This window comes from Agelaius phoeniceus, chromosome 9, assembly GCF_051311805.1.
Source record: "Agelaius phoeniceus isolate bAgePho1 chromosome 9, bAgePho1.hap1, whole genome shotgun sequence".
NCBI lineage: Eukaryota > Metazoa > Chordata > Aves > Passeriformes > Icteridae > Agelaius > Agelaius phoeniceus.
Window position 1 is genome coordinate 3,545,892 of NC_135273.1, and position 13,346 is coordinate 3,559,237.

General features: G+C 52.2%; 1 protein-coding gene across 4 annotated transcripts in view; it reads left to right on the forward strand.

The window, feature by feature from the left end:
- Positions 1–2,561: 2,561 nt before the first annotated feature.
- FAM53B (family with sequence similarity 53 member B) overlaps positions 2,562–13,346 on the forward strand; it is a 46,176-nt gene continuing 35,391 nt past the window's right edge. For 3 of the 4 annotated variants that reach the window (XM_077182787.1, XM_077182786.1, XM_077182785.1), the window contains exon 1: positions 2,562–2,686. The gene's annotated coding sequence lies outside the window, so the exon portion shown is untranslated. The remainder of the gene's footprint in view (positions 2,687–13,346) is intronic. The other variant, XM_054637076.2, reaches the window with a different exon arrangement.

A 13,346-nucleotide genomic window follows, 5' to 3' on the forward strand; every position in this document is an offset into this window, starting at 1 on the left:
TCTGGCCCTGGGCAAGCCCTTACCTGTGTTCTTTGCCTGGCAGGAGAAGCAGAAGGATAGACCCATAAATAACTGGGATGGCTCAGGTGCTCAGAAGGACAGAGCAGAGTCCTTGTGAAAGGCACAAACTTCTGAAATTGCTGGTAACCCTGGTGCATATGGCATGAATAACAACAAACTGGAGAGACTGCAAAGTGTTGGAAAGGCTACATGGAAAGAAGGCTGTAAATGCAGCCAGACCCTGTGTACAGGGAGTGAAGGAAATGCTGTCTATCCACACTGCTACATTGACATGTCTCAATGGCTTGGACCCCAGAATCACTTCAGAAGGACCGTGGGGATCATTAGATTTTTTTTCCTATCCACTGTTTCCATCCCCATCAGGAAGGCTCCCAGTCAGTGGGTAGCAAATGCACTGACATCTGAGACAAAACCACAAATTAAATCAGCTCACAAATGAACTGAATGAATTTTCTGTCCATGAAGAATAAACTCTCTTGGCCAGTTCTTTAAAGCTTGAAAGTTATTTATTTTCTTTTTTCCCCTTCTGACAAAGGGAAAAAGCACTGTCCAGAACCAGGGCCTTTGGGCAGCCAGTTATTTGAACAACATTACTGAAAATGCTCTCTGTGCAAAACAGGTTTGTGCTTCACCAACAGGCTTTCACACGTGCTGGGAATTCTCCACAGCCAGCTCATCTGTTGGGAAGCACAGAGGATGAGAGGCAGAAAATGCTGGGTTTGGAGGGAGCTGCAGAAGCAGACAGAAAACAACTTTCTGCTTGAGTCTTGGAGCCCAAGGCTGCCACGGGAATGGATTCAATTATGCTCTGAGCTTTATTGCTGAAATATTCCACTGGGAAACCATAAAAAAACATTTTCAGACTTGATTCCCGAAGTTCTGGAAAAGGAGTTAGCAAGTGTTTTATTGCTACCAGTCTCAACACGTGATAAGAAAAGCAAATACTGAGTGGGATGGAGGAACATGATGCAAAAGCCCCTTCACATCATCAAATCCTTCTCCCTGTTCATCACCCACTCAGACTGGCCACTCCTGCTAAATTTTATGTGTACTGAGCACGGAGCCACTTTTGTTGAGATCAGCCCTCACTGTGTTGGTGGGACTGCTCCTTTGTTAAGTATCTGCCCGCTACTTCTGCCTGCCTTCCTCTTTCTTCACTGCATTAAAAACTAAGTGGCAAGACTTCCTCGACAGTAATTTGTCGTCCTGGGCAGTGCTCAGCAGGGCAGGACACCCGGAGCACTGCTGAGCTCACAGCCACAGCCTCTCTCACCATTCATGCCCTTACTTGTCCCTTACTTGTCCCTACATGCCATCCCCAGCACCGTGCCTGGCCATCCAGCCGGGTGGATGAAATTCAGCCCCAGATTCATTCCTGATGGCATCTGTGTTGTCTGCTCGCATATGTTTACGATTAATGTTTGGGCTCTGTTTTGTAATGAGTGCTAAATCTTCCTTTTAGCTGTCATGTCGTTTCCTTGTTCGCTCGTTACGCTCGCTCTCGGAAGGAGCCCGCATGCTGTGCGTGGTGCAGCCTGGGTGGATGGAAAATGTCACCGAGAGCTCAGTGCTGCTAAAGGCCATTCCCACGTGAAGCCAAGCAGATGTACCTCTAGTACTGCAGGGGACTCATGGCTCCTTCCTAACCAGGATTCAAGGGAACTGAAGAGGGACTTGGGACAAGGGGCTGGACTGACAGGACAAGGGGGAACAAACTGACAGAAGGTGGGGCTGGATGGGATATTGGGAAGGAATTGTTCCCTGTGAAGGTGGGCAGGCGCTGGCACAGGGTGCCCAGAGCAGCTGTGGCTGCCCCTGGATCCCTGGCAGTGCCCAAGGCCAGGTTGGACGGGGCTTGGGGCAGCCTGGAATAGTGGAAGGCATCCCTGCCCATGGCAGGGGGTGGAACTACATGATCTTTAAAGGTCTTTTCCAACCCAAACCAGTCAATGATTCTATGAAAGGGTGACAAGAATTAAGGAGCCGGATTTTTATTCACTGGTGGGTGCAGGGGCGCATGGTGTCCATCTGTGATGTGCCAAAACTTCAGCGCTACTTTTTGCGGGGACCCTTCCATGAGCTGCTGGTGAGTCCGGTTCTCCTGCTCCTCCCCGGGCCGGCCGTGCCACCAGGAGTCACTCTCGGCCTCCGAACGGGCGGCGGAGCCCCACGCGAGCCGCGCCCGCAGCATCCCGGGCTGCGGGGCCGAGTGCGGGCGCTGATGCCGCTGCCAGCTCCAGCCCGCGGCTCCCCGTGGGGCAGCGCCTCACCGCCGCCCGAATCCCCCTTGTTTTTTATTTTCGGACTTTCCCCCCTCGACACACGCTCTTTCTGGCGATGTTCAGCCCCGGGGATGCCCGTTCGGGGCGGCAGCCGAGGGCCTCCCCCGCCTCCCCTCGCAGCGAGCGCTCCGGTGCGCGGCTCCCCGGGGCGGGCGCTCCGCAGGTGCGGGCCGGGCTCTGCCGGCGCTGGCTCCGCTCAGGAAGTGACAAGCACATTTCCTCCTCCTCCTCCTCCTTCTCCTCCTCCTCCTCCTCCTCCTCGCTCCCTCCCTCCGCCCGCCCCGCCCGCAGCACGGCGGCGGCGGCGGCAGCGGAGCGCGGTCGGAGCGGCGCCCACAGCCGGCCCGGCCGGGCCGCTCCGCCGCCCCCGCGGGACGCGCTCGGTAAGCGATGCCCGGAGCGCAGCGGGGCCGTGCAGCCCCGGGGGGTGCCGGGGGGGAGCGGACAAAGGGCGGCGGTGCGCCCTGCCCGGGGACGGGGCGGCTCGGAGGGGATGGGGTAGGAGGGTGGTACCCCCCGCCGCCACCGCATCCCCGCGGAACGGGCTGGGGATGTTCGCCTTTGTGCCGTCGGGTTTCAGCCCGCCCCGGGGTGAGCGGGGGGCACGGCGGAGGAGCCGCCCGGGCGGCCGGAGGGAGCGTGGAGCGGTGGGATGTGTGTCCGGAGCGGCGGGGGGTGCGGGATGCTGAGCCCGACGTGCGGGGATGGGGCGGCTCGCCGGAGTTTGGGAGCGGGCAGCGAGCGGTCCTCACCCGCTCCGAGCCCTCTGCCTTTGCCACTGGAATTATTTCCTGCGAAAGGATCAACACGTGCTTTCCTTTCTCCGGGCCGAGAGTGCTGCTCCGGGGGGGCTGAGGCTCGGCTGCCGCCGGGCTCGGTGCAGCCCTGCCCGCGTTCGGGGCTCAGCCCCGGGGAGCCTGAGCATCCCCGCGGAGATGCTCTCCAGCTCTCCCAGGGCCAGCGCACCCTTCCCACCGTGCCGTGCCTCGCGTTTCACTCCTGGCACGTGTGAGGCGGCTCGGGGCAGCCGGACAGACGGACAGGCCGGTCCCCGGGGGAATCTCCAGCCCCCGGGGCTGCCGCGATGGGACACGGCAGCGCCTTGCTGTGCGCAGTGCCCTGGCAGGGGGGCTGTCCTGGAAAGCCTGTAAGTCCTGTTTCTCCATTCAGTGGCGTCAGGTCGATCGGGTTCTAAGGTACGTGAAGGTTTCACGTACAGCTGTACGCAGAGATTTCACGGCTAAGGGGCTTTTCCTCGATAATTTTAGTTTGCTTGACACGGAGAGAGTTTGTAACAGCGCGGTGCCTGTCACTGAGTTGTGCCGCTGCCTCTCGGTGCCGTGCGGTCTCCACAGACGCTGGTGTACCTTGGCAGCTCATCCCCTCCTTAGGAAATCCTCTGGAGTGAAAAGTGAGCGTAATTTGTTATGAAATAGGCTGATAGACAAAACTTCAGTTGGCGATTGAAACCAGATGTGCATATTTTCCTTTTGAATCCTCGAGCAATTCTAAAAGTCTGTTTTGACAGATTAAAAACTACTTGCAAATTGCAGAGGTAGCAGTGTTTTGTGATAATCCAGTAAAAACACGGAGGGCTGCGAGCATCTCTGCCCGGTGCTGGGTATTTCCGAGCACAGGAGATGCTGCTGCCATCACAAAGCACAGATTCCCTTGGCCTGCCTCTGTCGTGGGCAGAAATATTTACCAGGGCTTGGCTGAGGGCTGGAAAAAGAAATAAAGAAACCCCAAAACAGTGTAGATGATGTTTCTAGAGAAAATATTTGGGGTGGGTCATGAAACAGATTAATTGGAGTGATAGTAAAAAACCTGAATTTCAGAGCGGTTTGCTCTGTCCGTACCTCTCGTGGCTCGGTGCAGGTTTGAAGTGAGCTTCTGATTCATTTCTTCATTTTTGAGAGTCCTGTGGAGCCTGAGGATGCTTGTGGCAGTGGGTGTGTCACACCCAGCTCTGGCACGGCCCTGCTCAGGGTGCAGGATCAGGGCTGGATCAGGCACTTTATCGGGAGAAGCATTCAGCCTCCTTGCTTCCAAAAGTAGGGGGGAAAACCCAGCCAAAACCACCTGCCCTGGAATTGCTTCCTTCTCTCCACTTCACCACCCTGCCAAGCCCAGCCACGTGGAGCACGGCCACGCGTGCTGGGCTTGCTGCTGGATCCCTGCTGGCTCCAGGCTTTCTCACTCCCAGCTTCCACCCAGAGGAGGGAGGGAGGGAGGGGAAACTTCTGTGACTTCCAGCCCTGCGCAGGGCCGAGGTGTCCAGGAACCACAGTGGTTATAGAAAGCAGATGGCCTTTTGCTGTAAATGCAAAACTTTGCATAGAAAATCTGTGCAAATCAGTTCAGTGGATAATTGATTTGTGCGAGTGAGATCCAGATTTTTGTATATGGAGATCAGGCAGACTGTGGGACACAGCCAGCACCAATGTAGGTTAATTTTCAGCTATGGATACCTGCATAAAATAAATACATGTGTATAAATATGCACACATGCAAATAGGCAAACATATACCAATAAAAATTCCCAAATCTGCATTGGTTAATTATATGCAATATTTTTTTTTCTAGTAGTAGCAAAGGATTGCTTCACTCTCAGCAAAAGTATAGGCAGAACAAGACACACAACTTTTTGCCAAAACACCTGTATTTGTGTGCAGAACTGACACCATGGGCTGTGTCCTGCTGGCTGGGGAGGGGAGTGAGCTTTATCCCACTTGTCTATTTATTATTGCTGGTTGATTTCTGATTGCTCAAATGGCAGCTGTGTGGTTTGAGACTCTTCCTCCTTTTTTCTTTCTTTCTTATAATTTTTCGCATAGAATTTTTCTTTTACTTGCCAGGATGGAGGTGGTTTGCACTTGCCTTGTAAAATCTCAGATGGAAAAGAGGACACCCCAAGCTGAAAGGGTGGTTTTGGTTTTGTTCCCTTCCCCCTCCCGTGTCACGTGGTTTGTCAAATGATGTTGCTGGGAAATAGTCCTAATGAACATTAATCTGTGGCAGGGCAGACTTTGGACCAACGGGCTGGGACAGGGCGAGGTGCCAGAGATGCTCAGAGCTGTTTGGAGAGCTGGGTCCGGTCTCCTTCCCACATCCCAGGGGAGGGACAGGGCAGGCAGAGCCTTTGTGTCAGATCTGCACCCACCAAAACTCTCTCCTGGAGTGAAAATCCCTTCAGAAAGACAAGTTATGTTCCCATGGCCATGGGGGACCAGGGCGGCCGAGGAGCTGGGATGTTGCTCCTCTGCAGCTCCTCGTGCAAACTCTCTCCTTGGCTGACGTTTTCTGCTCCTTTCTCTCCCAAAACGGGAGGAGGAGGAAGAGGAAGCAAGCCTGCTGACTCGGGGAAACAGAACTAAAACAAATAAAAGCAGGTCTGCCGAGCAGCAGAGGGCTGTGAGAGCCGTGGGTCTCACGTGTGGTGGGAGCCACAGCTCCCTTTGCAGGGGTCCCTGCAGGGCTGGGCAAAAATATCACCAAAACAACAGTCTGCTCCTCCGAGAGCTAAATATAAACTCAGAGGGCGAAGAGGAGGGAATTTTCCACCGTGCTTCTCCTCTGTGCCTGCCAGCCTGCCCAGTCATGAAGCCTGGGGCTGCTCCCCCCAGGGAAGCTCCTGTCCCGATCCCCAGCGTGTCATGGGATGAGTGCCACCACTTTCTGCAGGGATGAAACCTTCTGTAAATTCCTTGGAATTGGTCAGGACGTGGGCAGACCTGAGCCCTGGAGCTCTGGTCCTGCCCACAGGTCTCCCCACGAGCAGTGGCCGTGTTGTAGTTGTGAAAAAGGATTTCTCCAAGGTCACACTCTGTGCCTGCAGCTGCAGCCTGGCTGCCCATGACCCAGCTCTTTCTGCAGAGCAGCAATGCAGAACGTGGCTCTGCTACAGGCAGCTGCAGGGTCCATGGGCTGGTTTGCTTTTCCAAACTTTTCTGAGCTGGCTGCCTTCAGGGAGACAAAAATTCCCAAGCAAGAGCCTGTTTCTGAAACCTTGCTGGGATGGTGCATCTCAGTACAGGCTGTGGTCTTTTATCATCAACAGGTGAGGTGGGGATTGAAAATTAAGAAGTGTGGTGAAATTTCAGCCAGAATTTCTCCTGGCTTCAGGTGGTTTATCCATGAGTTTTGTAGCCTGTGGCATTGGATATGTGTGATACTGCATTTTATGCATCTGACATATGCTGTGTAAGATAAATAAGATTTGATATGTTACAAGTTTCTTTGATATATTACAAATTCTTTTCCCAGCTCTTTCTGCAGAGCAGCAATGCAGAACGTGGCTCTGCTACAGGCAGCTGCAGGGTCCATGGGCTGGTTTGCTTTTCCAAACTTTTCTGAGCTGGCTGCCTTCAGGGAGACAAAAATTCCCAAGCAAGAGCCTGGCTGGGATGGTGCATCTCAGTACAGGCTGTGGATGCGTGGGTCTTTACTTATCAATAGGTGGGGTAGGGATTGAAAATTAAGAGGTGTGGTGAAATTCCAGCCAGAATTTCTCCTGGCTTCAGGTGGTTTATCCATGAGTTTTGTAGCCTGTGGCATTGGATATGTGTGATATTGCATGTTATCCATCTGACATATGCTGTGTAAGATAAATAAGGTTTGGTGTTAGAAGTTTCTTTGAAGTGCAGGGAGGAGTGAACTGCACTAGACTGACCTGGAGGAGCAGCACCAAACCCTGTGGCTGCTCCCAGCACTGCTTGCTGTGGGTCCCTGCATGGATGGGTGGGAAGTACCAGGCCAGTTTGGCTCAGTAATCACTTCATTTGAGTAATATTTTAAGAACTGGTTGAGTGAGTGTAAAAAATCTGTTCTGGTGCGTTGAGTTTCTGTACCTCCCCCCTAAAAGTGTACCCAAGGGAGACTTGGTCATGGTTTTTGCTTTTAGAGGATTAAATATAGCAGCATCATTGGTGTCACTCCTCTGTAGTCCATTTGAAGCATCCCTTGGGCCACATCATTCCCTGGATTTGTGGCTGCTGGCCATGGCTCTTGCTTTCAGCAGCCAGGGCTCGGGGCTGGCTGTGCGGTAGGTACGGGACCGTGCTGAAAGAGGAGTTTGACTTTTGTGCTTACAAATCCTTACCTCTCCTAGGGTTTGTAAAAAATGGGATCTGGCAAGCTCTGATCCAGCAGCTGGAAAACCTGCTCTCCCTCTCTCTGCTCAAAGCCAGCCCCTGACAGGAAGGAGCAGGGGTTCCTTGGATGGCTGGGGAGGGGATGGTGCAGGAGGATGTGGCTGCCCAGGTGCATCAGTGACTGGATTTGCTCTCAGTGACTGGTCTGGGCCAGGGGGTCCAGAGACTCACCCCTCATCCTGCTCCTAAAGCCAAGGGCATGACTTAAAGTGTGTTACTTACTTGCCTTTAAGGTATTTTTTCTGTCCTTTACCCTGTGACAACTCTTGCAGTGACCCCACACAAGCTTCGTGCTCGTCTGCCCCGCTTGTGCAAGTGCCATCATCACTGTTCTGCACCAATGGGAAATGTTAATTATAAGGAAAAGGAGTTAATGCAGACAACTGGTCTTTGCTTAGGACAGCCTGGCAGCACAGTTAGGCCAGGTGGAGCTGGCCATTTCTCATTTCAAGTGATGTGGGAAAGTCACAATAACTGTGATTTTTGTGTTCCTGTGGCTGCCTTAACCTTACTGAGAACACCCTTCTGGTGTGCTGGGCAGTAGTTGTCAATGCTATGAAATTACTTCAAGTGTATATATTATTATCCCAGTTACCAAGTGCTTTGGGTTTTTTTTTTTGTCCCAGCTGGTACAAATGAACATTGTATAATATTTTCGAAAGGACAAGTTTTAATATTATGAACTAGGTGCCAAAAGCTACAATTGTGTGCCAAAGCTGAAGAGCCATTATAATTATAAAGATACAGAAAACATTGGAAATATCCATTTTTGGGTTTGTAGACTCTCTGTTAACTCAGAAAAACAGTAAAGCCTAGAAAAGCTGTGGCTGCCCCTGGATCCGTGGCAGTGTCCAAGGCCAGGTTGGACAGGGCTTGGAGCAGCCTGGGATGGTGGAATTTGTCCCTGGCCATGGCAGGGGGTTAGAATGAGATGCTCTTTAAGGTCCCTTCCAGTCCAGGCCATTCTGTGATTTTTGGGCTGTCAGTTGTGCTATAAATGAGATGCAGTGCAATGGATGGTACTTCTCAGAGTGAAAGCACCCTGAATGAAGATGTACATTTGCAAAATGCAAATGTTTCATTTAGAAACTCTCACCCACATTTTCGGTTGTGCGTGGTTTGTGTTGTTGGTAGGAATTATTTTTCTTGTGGTGGTTTCAGATGCAAGCATTTGAAACTTAATTTAAAGAACAAGTTCCAGCCCTGCAGCGGGGTGGGTTGTGCTGTCCATGCCCTCCCTGTGCCTGCCTTGTGAACCCCATGATACACCAGAAAGGTGGCAGCTTCAAGGGGAGCTGGACAGGAGCCAGGCCAGCCTGTGGAGGAGCTGCTCTGCCAGGCCACCCCCTGACCCCTGCACATCCCACCCTGGCACGGGGTGCAACAGCTCACCTGGGCTGTGGGGCAGTGAGCCAGGGGAGCCCTGCCCTGTGGATCACCATTTCTGGTCATCTTCTGAGTTAATTCTTGCTAGAGCACAGACCCAGTGAGCTTAAAGGTCTTTCCGACCTAATGATTCAGTGATTCAGTGTCTTTCAGAAAGGCCCCCAGTGCAGTGATAAAGCTGTAGCACTTTATGGCTGAGAGCCCCTGTACAGTCATTTGTGATGCTGTAGTTTATTGCAATGATTATTGTCTGTGTTATTCAGGAAAAAAATTGCAATTTTCCTTTGCTCTGGATCTGCATAGCTCCATCTTCCTGCTGTGCTGGGAGGTGTCCCACTGCTGGTCTGCTCCCTCTGAGGGACCTGCTCAGCTTCTCCTGCCCTCTCTGAGGCAGCCAGGTCATGCTCAGCAGTTACCACTCCTGTCTTGCTCTGTACCTCAGTCTTGAATCTCCCCAGTTACTCCTGGAGTCCCCTCCAGACCTTGGGCAGAGGCGGGGGGAGGCTCCATGGAGTGCAGAACACAGAGGCTGTGCCATCCCTTCTCCTCCTGGAGACCCCAGATTTATGCAGTGGACATATCCCTGCATGCCTGGGGAATCTACTGCACCATGCAGGAGCCTGGGCTCGTGCCCCTGCCTTTGAGGTGAGTGGCTTTTAAGCAATTTAATTTTTTATGGTGTATCTCAACATCTCTGTCACCAACTGTGCTGGTTGCTTCTCTCTGTTCTGTACCACCACACTGTTCTCTGTATTTAGCACTTTGCTGGTCTCAGCCACTTACAGAGCACTGGTTTTCCTGTTTCCTCCCCAATTACTGCCAGAAATATTGCATGGCATAGGGTGGCAGTGCAGATTCTGCTGCAGTGTCACCAGGTACCTGCAGGGCTGTTTGGGACGTGCCAGTAAAGGGTTATCAGCAGCTGTCATCCACTCCTGTGCACTTTAATGAGGTGTTTTATACCAGTGCTCCCTTTCACCTGCACAAAGGCTCCAGGTGAGGGGAGAGCTCTTTCCTTGGTGCTGTAATTGTGATTCCTGACTCCCTGACCTTGCACTGAAACCAGAGCCCTGCTCGAGGTCTCACCCACCACATTTACCAGCCTGGCTTGTGCCTTGCTCAGGACCATCCCTGCTGATGGCTCAGAGGCCTTTTTGGCATGATCTGATAAAATTGAAGGTGTAAATTTATTTGGAGCTGTTGTTTAAGAAGGATCTATATTTAGTGCCTGCTGTCTAATAGGTTCACCCCAGGTTACTCCTGACAAATGTGACTGTGTTGTTTTCCCTTCTGCTCAGGACAGTAATGTTTATATTCTCTATTTCTTCCTTTTCTGCACCCTGACTAATGATTCCACCATTCTTTCTGGTTTTGTCAGTATGACTTCTTATTGTCCTTAATATCTGTAAAATCCCCTCTATCTTGTTTTCTAACAGAACCTGCTGTTTATCTAGCAGTCTCATTCATTTAAGGTGCTGGCCTTATTTTAGGCACTTCATAATGATTTACAAATTCCAGGATTCATTAATCCCTTTGCTCATTAGGGCTGCAAGATGATACATGTTTTTTCCATGTGATGAAGGTGGACGTTTTTGCTGCCCTATTTGTCCTGGGCAATCATTCATGTTTGTGCACTGACAGAATACCTGGCTTGGTTCCCTTCCTGGCAGCTTTGGAGCAGGGCTGGGATGCAGCATTTAGGTCAGTTCTCCTCAGGATGCTGTTTCAGGAGTGGCCTCTGTGCTTCACACCACGCTGGTGCTGGGGCCAACCCATCTGTCCTTTGGGCTTCCCCTTTCTGTGGCACAAAGGAATCTGTTTCTCTCCTGATTTTCACCCTTGGCATGAAAGAAAGAGATATATATGGGGACTATCCAGAGATGGAGAGGTATAGGGTGGAAAATGCAGATTTTTAATTTATTTTCCCCCTTTATTAGTGCCTATTCACGCTGTCATAACTGAGCTCGAGGAGTGAAGGACAGAACTGTGTTCCTGCCAGCCCAAATAAAACCAGGGGCTGTTTGCATTTCCACTTACTTTTTAAAAATTTTCCTCACCTCCAAAATGGGCTGCAAAATCTGGGCTTTTATGGCTGCTAAGCTACAGTGGAGCTCATCCTGCCCTGCTCTATGGGAATCCTCTGTGGGCATTACTCCTCTGCCTGGGCAGTCCCCTGGTGGGTACCTTGTGTGCCAAAGCTGAAGAGCCATTATAATTATAAAGATACAGAAAGCATTAGAAATATCCATTTTGGGGTTGTAGACTCTCTGTTAACCCAGGAAAACAGTAAAGCCTAGAAAAGCTGTGCCTGCCCCTGGATCCTGGCAGTGTCCAAGGCCAGGCTGGACAGGGCTTGGAGCAACCAAGTTGGTGCCTCAGGCTTGCTGGAGCTGTTCCCCATGGGAAGCATCTCACTGCTGGCCCTCAGGGACCCCTGATGGAGCCAAACCTGCAGAGGGTTTGGGCTCTACGTGCTGCTGACACCTCTCAGGAGCCCTGAGTGTGTTACAGCAACAGATTCTGTATTATCCCAGCCTTGCAAGCGTCTCCCTGGATATTAAAAACACCAGCTAAAAGCCAAGTCCAAGCACTCCATGAATGACTCTGTGGAAATGCTGTTGGGCACGTTTCAGTGCTGCTTTGGCTTTGATTTAGGCAGGTAAACACCGTGAGTGGGTGTTTGCTTTGACTTCTCCCTCGTAGCCAAAACTTCCTTTGAGGGCAGGCGAAGCCTCCAGTGCTGTTCCCCATCACAGCAGCTGCCCAGTCTGCCTGTGGCTGGGTGTTGGCAGTGCCTTCCCTGCATGCCTGGGCCTCGTGCTGCCCAGCAGCACTGGGAACCCCCAGTTCCCCCAGGATCAGGGATGCCCCCAGCCCAGGGCTCTGCTCAGGCTGTGAATAACCCGGGCAGAGCCTGGTGCCTCCATCTGGCTGCATCCCAGCTGGGATGGTGCTGCAGGATGACATCCCTGGCTGGCATCTCCTGCTTGTCCCACACTCTTTCTGCTCTGTCCCCCTTGAATCTGCCCCAAACCACCTGCAGGATGGCTCTGACACCAGAGATAACCTTTGCCACGTGGCGGGTGGTTGCTGGGGGAGCCAGGGTGGGTTCAGCCCATCCTCTCCTTGCCCTGCTGCACCAAGAGCCCCCCCGTGCTCATCACACGTTCCCCATCTCCACCAGAGCCACAAACCCGGCTCTTTGGCAGCCCCTGCACGTAGGAAGCATCTTCTGGTAACAGATTGTTGTGTATTTAATGAACCCGAGGAAAACAAGGCAGGCGAAGGCTGCGGGGCGAGGCGAGTTTGCTCCTCAGTCTGCCAAATTCCCCCTCCTTCAGACAACCCACAGATGTTTGGCTGCTCCTGCCTTAAAGAGATTTATGGTAGGTGCAGGGCTTGGAAATTTATGGGGACATGGAAGTGACAATGTGGGCAAAGGTTTCCTGGCCCCATAGGGCTCCTTCCCTCCCTGCACTGCGCCTTCCCCTGGTGCTGGTGGCAACGGGTGGACAAACAGCAAGGAAAGTGCCTTTGGGTCGCTAGGAGGAGTAATAAAGGCTCCAGGTTTGTCTTTCAGGAGCCCAGGAGCTCTTTGAAAGCCACTTCTCAGCTGAGGAATGAACCCCCAGAGCCTGCCCAAGAGCCAAAGTACTTTGGTCTAATGCAAACAGTGTGGGGTGTGCAGGTGACAGCAGGCACGTGTGTCACCCTGTGTGGGCACAGACACCATCCACTGGAATTCTTTTTATACTGCCTGCTGAGTTCAGGGAGAAAATTTCAAATTTTGGAAGGTTTTCAGCGATCATTTTGTTTGGCTTCACACGAGGGCTCTGCAGTCTTAAAGGATTTATCCATGAAGGGGAGGTGTAGAAGATAACATGGAGTCTGGCAGGTGATCCATCCATCCAGGATTTTCCTGCTTTAGATCCAGGCATGCCCATAAGGGCTGTCAGCCTCTACCTGTTTGCCACCTCAGCCTTGCAGAAGGGAGAAATCTGACTTACAAGCAGCATCCAAATTGGCTCTGACAGCCATGGTGGTGTTGTGGGTCTTGGCAAGTGCTCCCCAATTACTCAGTGAGGTGTCCCAGATCCTGCTCCTGCTTCATCTGGGTGGGTTTTTAGTGGTCACTGCTGAGCAGCAGTGTTACAGTCCGTGCTGCAGTGCTGAACTTGCTTTGCATCTCCAGGATTTGCTTCTCACAGGGACCCTGAGAGCTCTGGAGCCAGCAAGGAAGGCTGGGCTGGCTGAGAATTCCCCTAACTGAGGGTGGGGAGGCCCCTGGATCCCTGGAAGTGTCCAAGGCCAGGTTGGACAGGGCTTGGAGCAACCTGGACACATGGAAGGTGTCCCTGCCCATGGCAGGGGTTTGGAATGAGATTTAAGGTCCCTTCCAAGCCGAACCATTCAGTGGTTCTAACCCTGAGAGCATTATTAGGTGTCTGTAAGCAGATGGATGTTGTTTGATACAGGTACTCTGAGGGGTTCATGAGCTATTTGG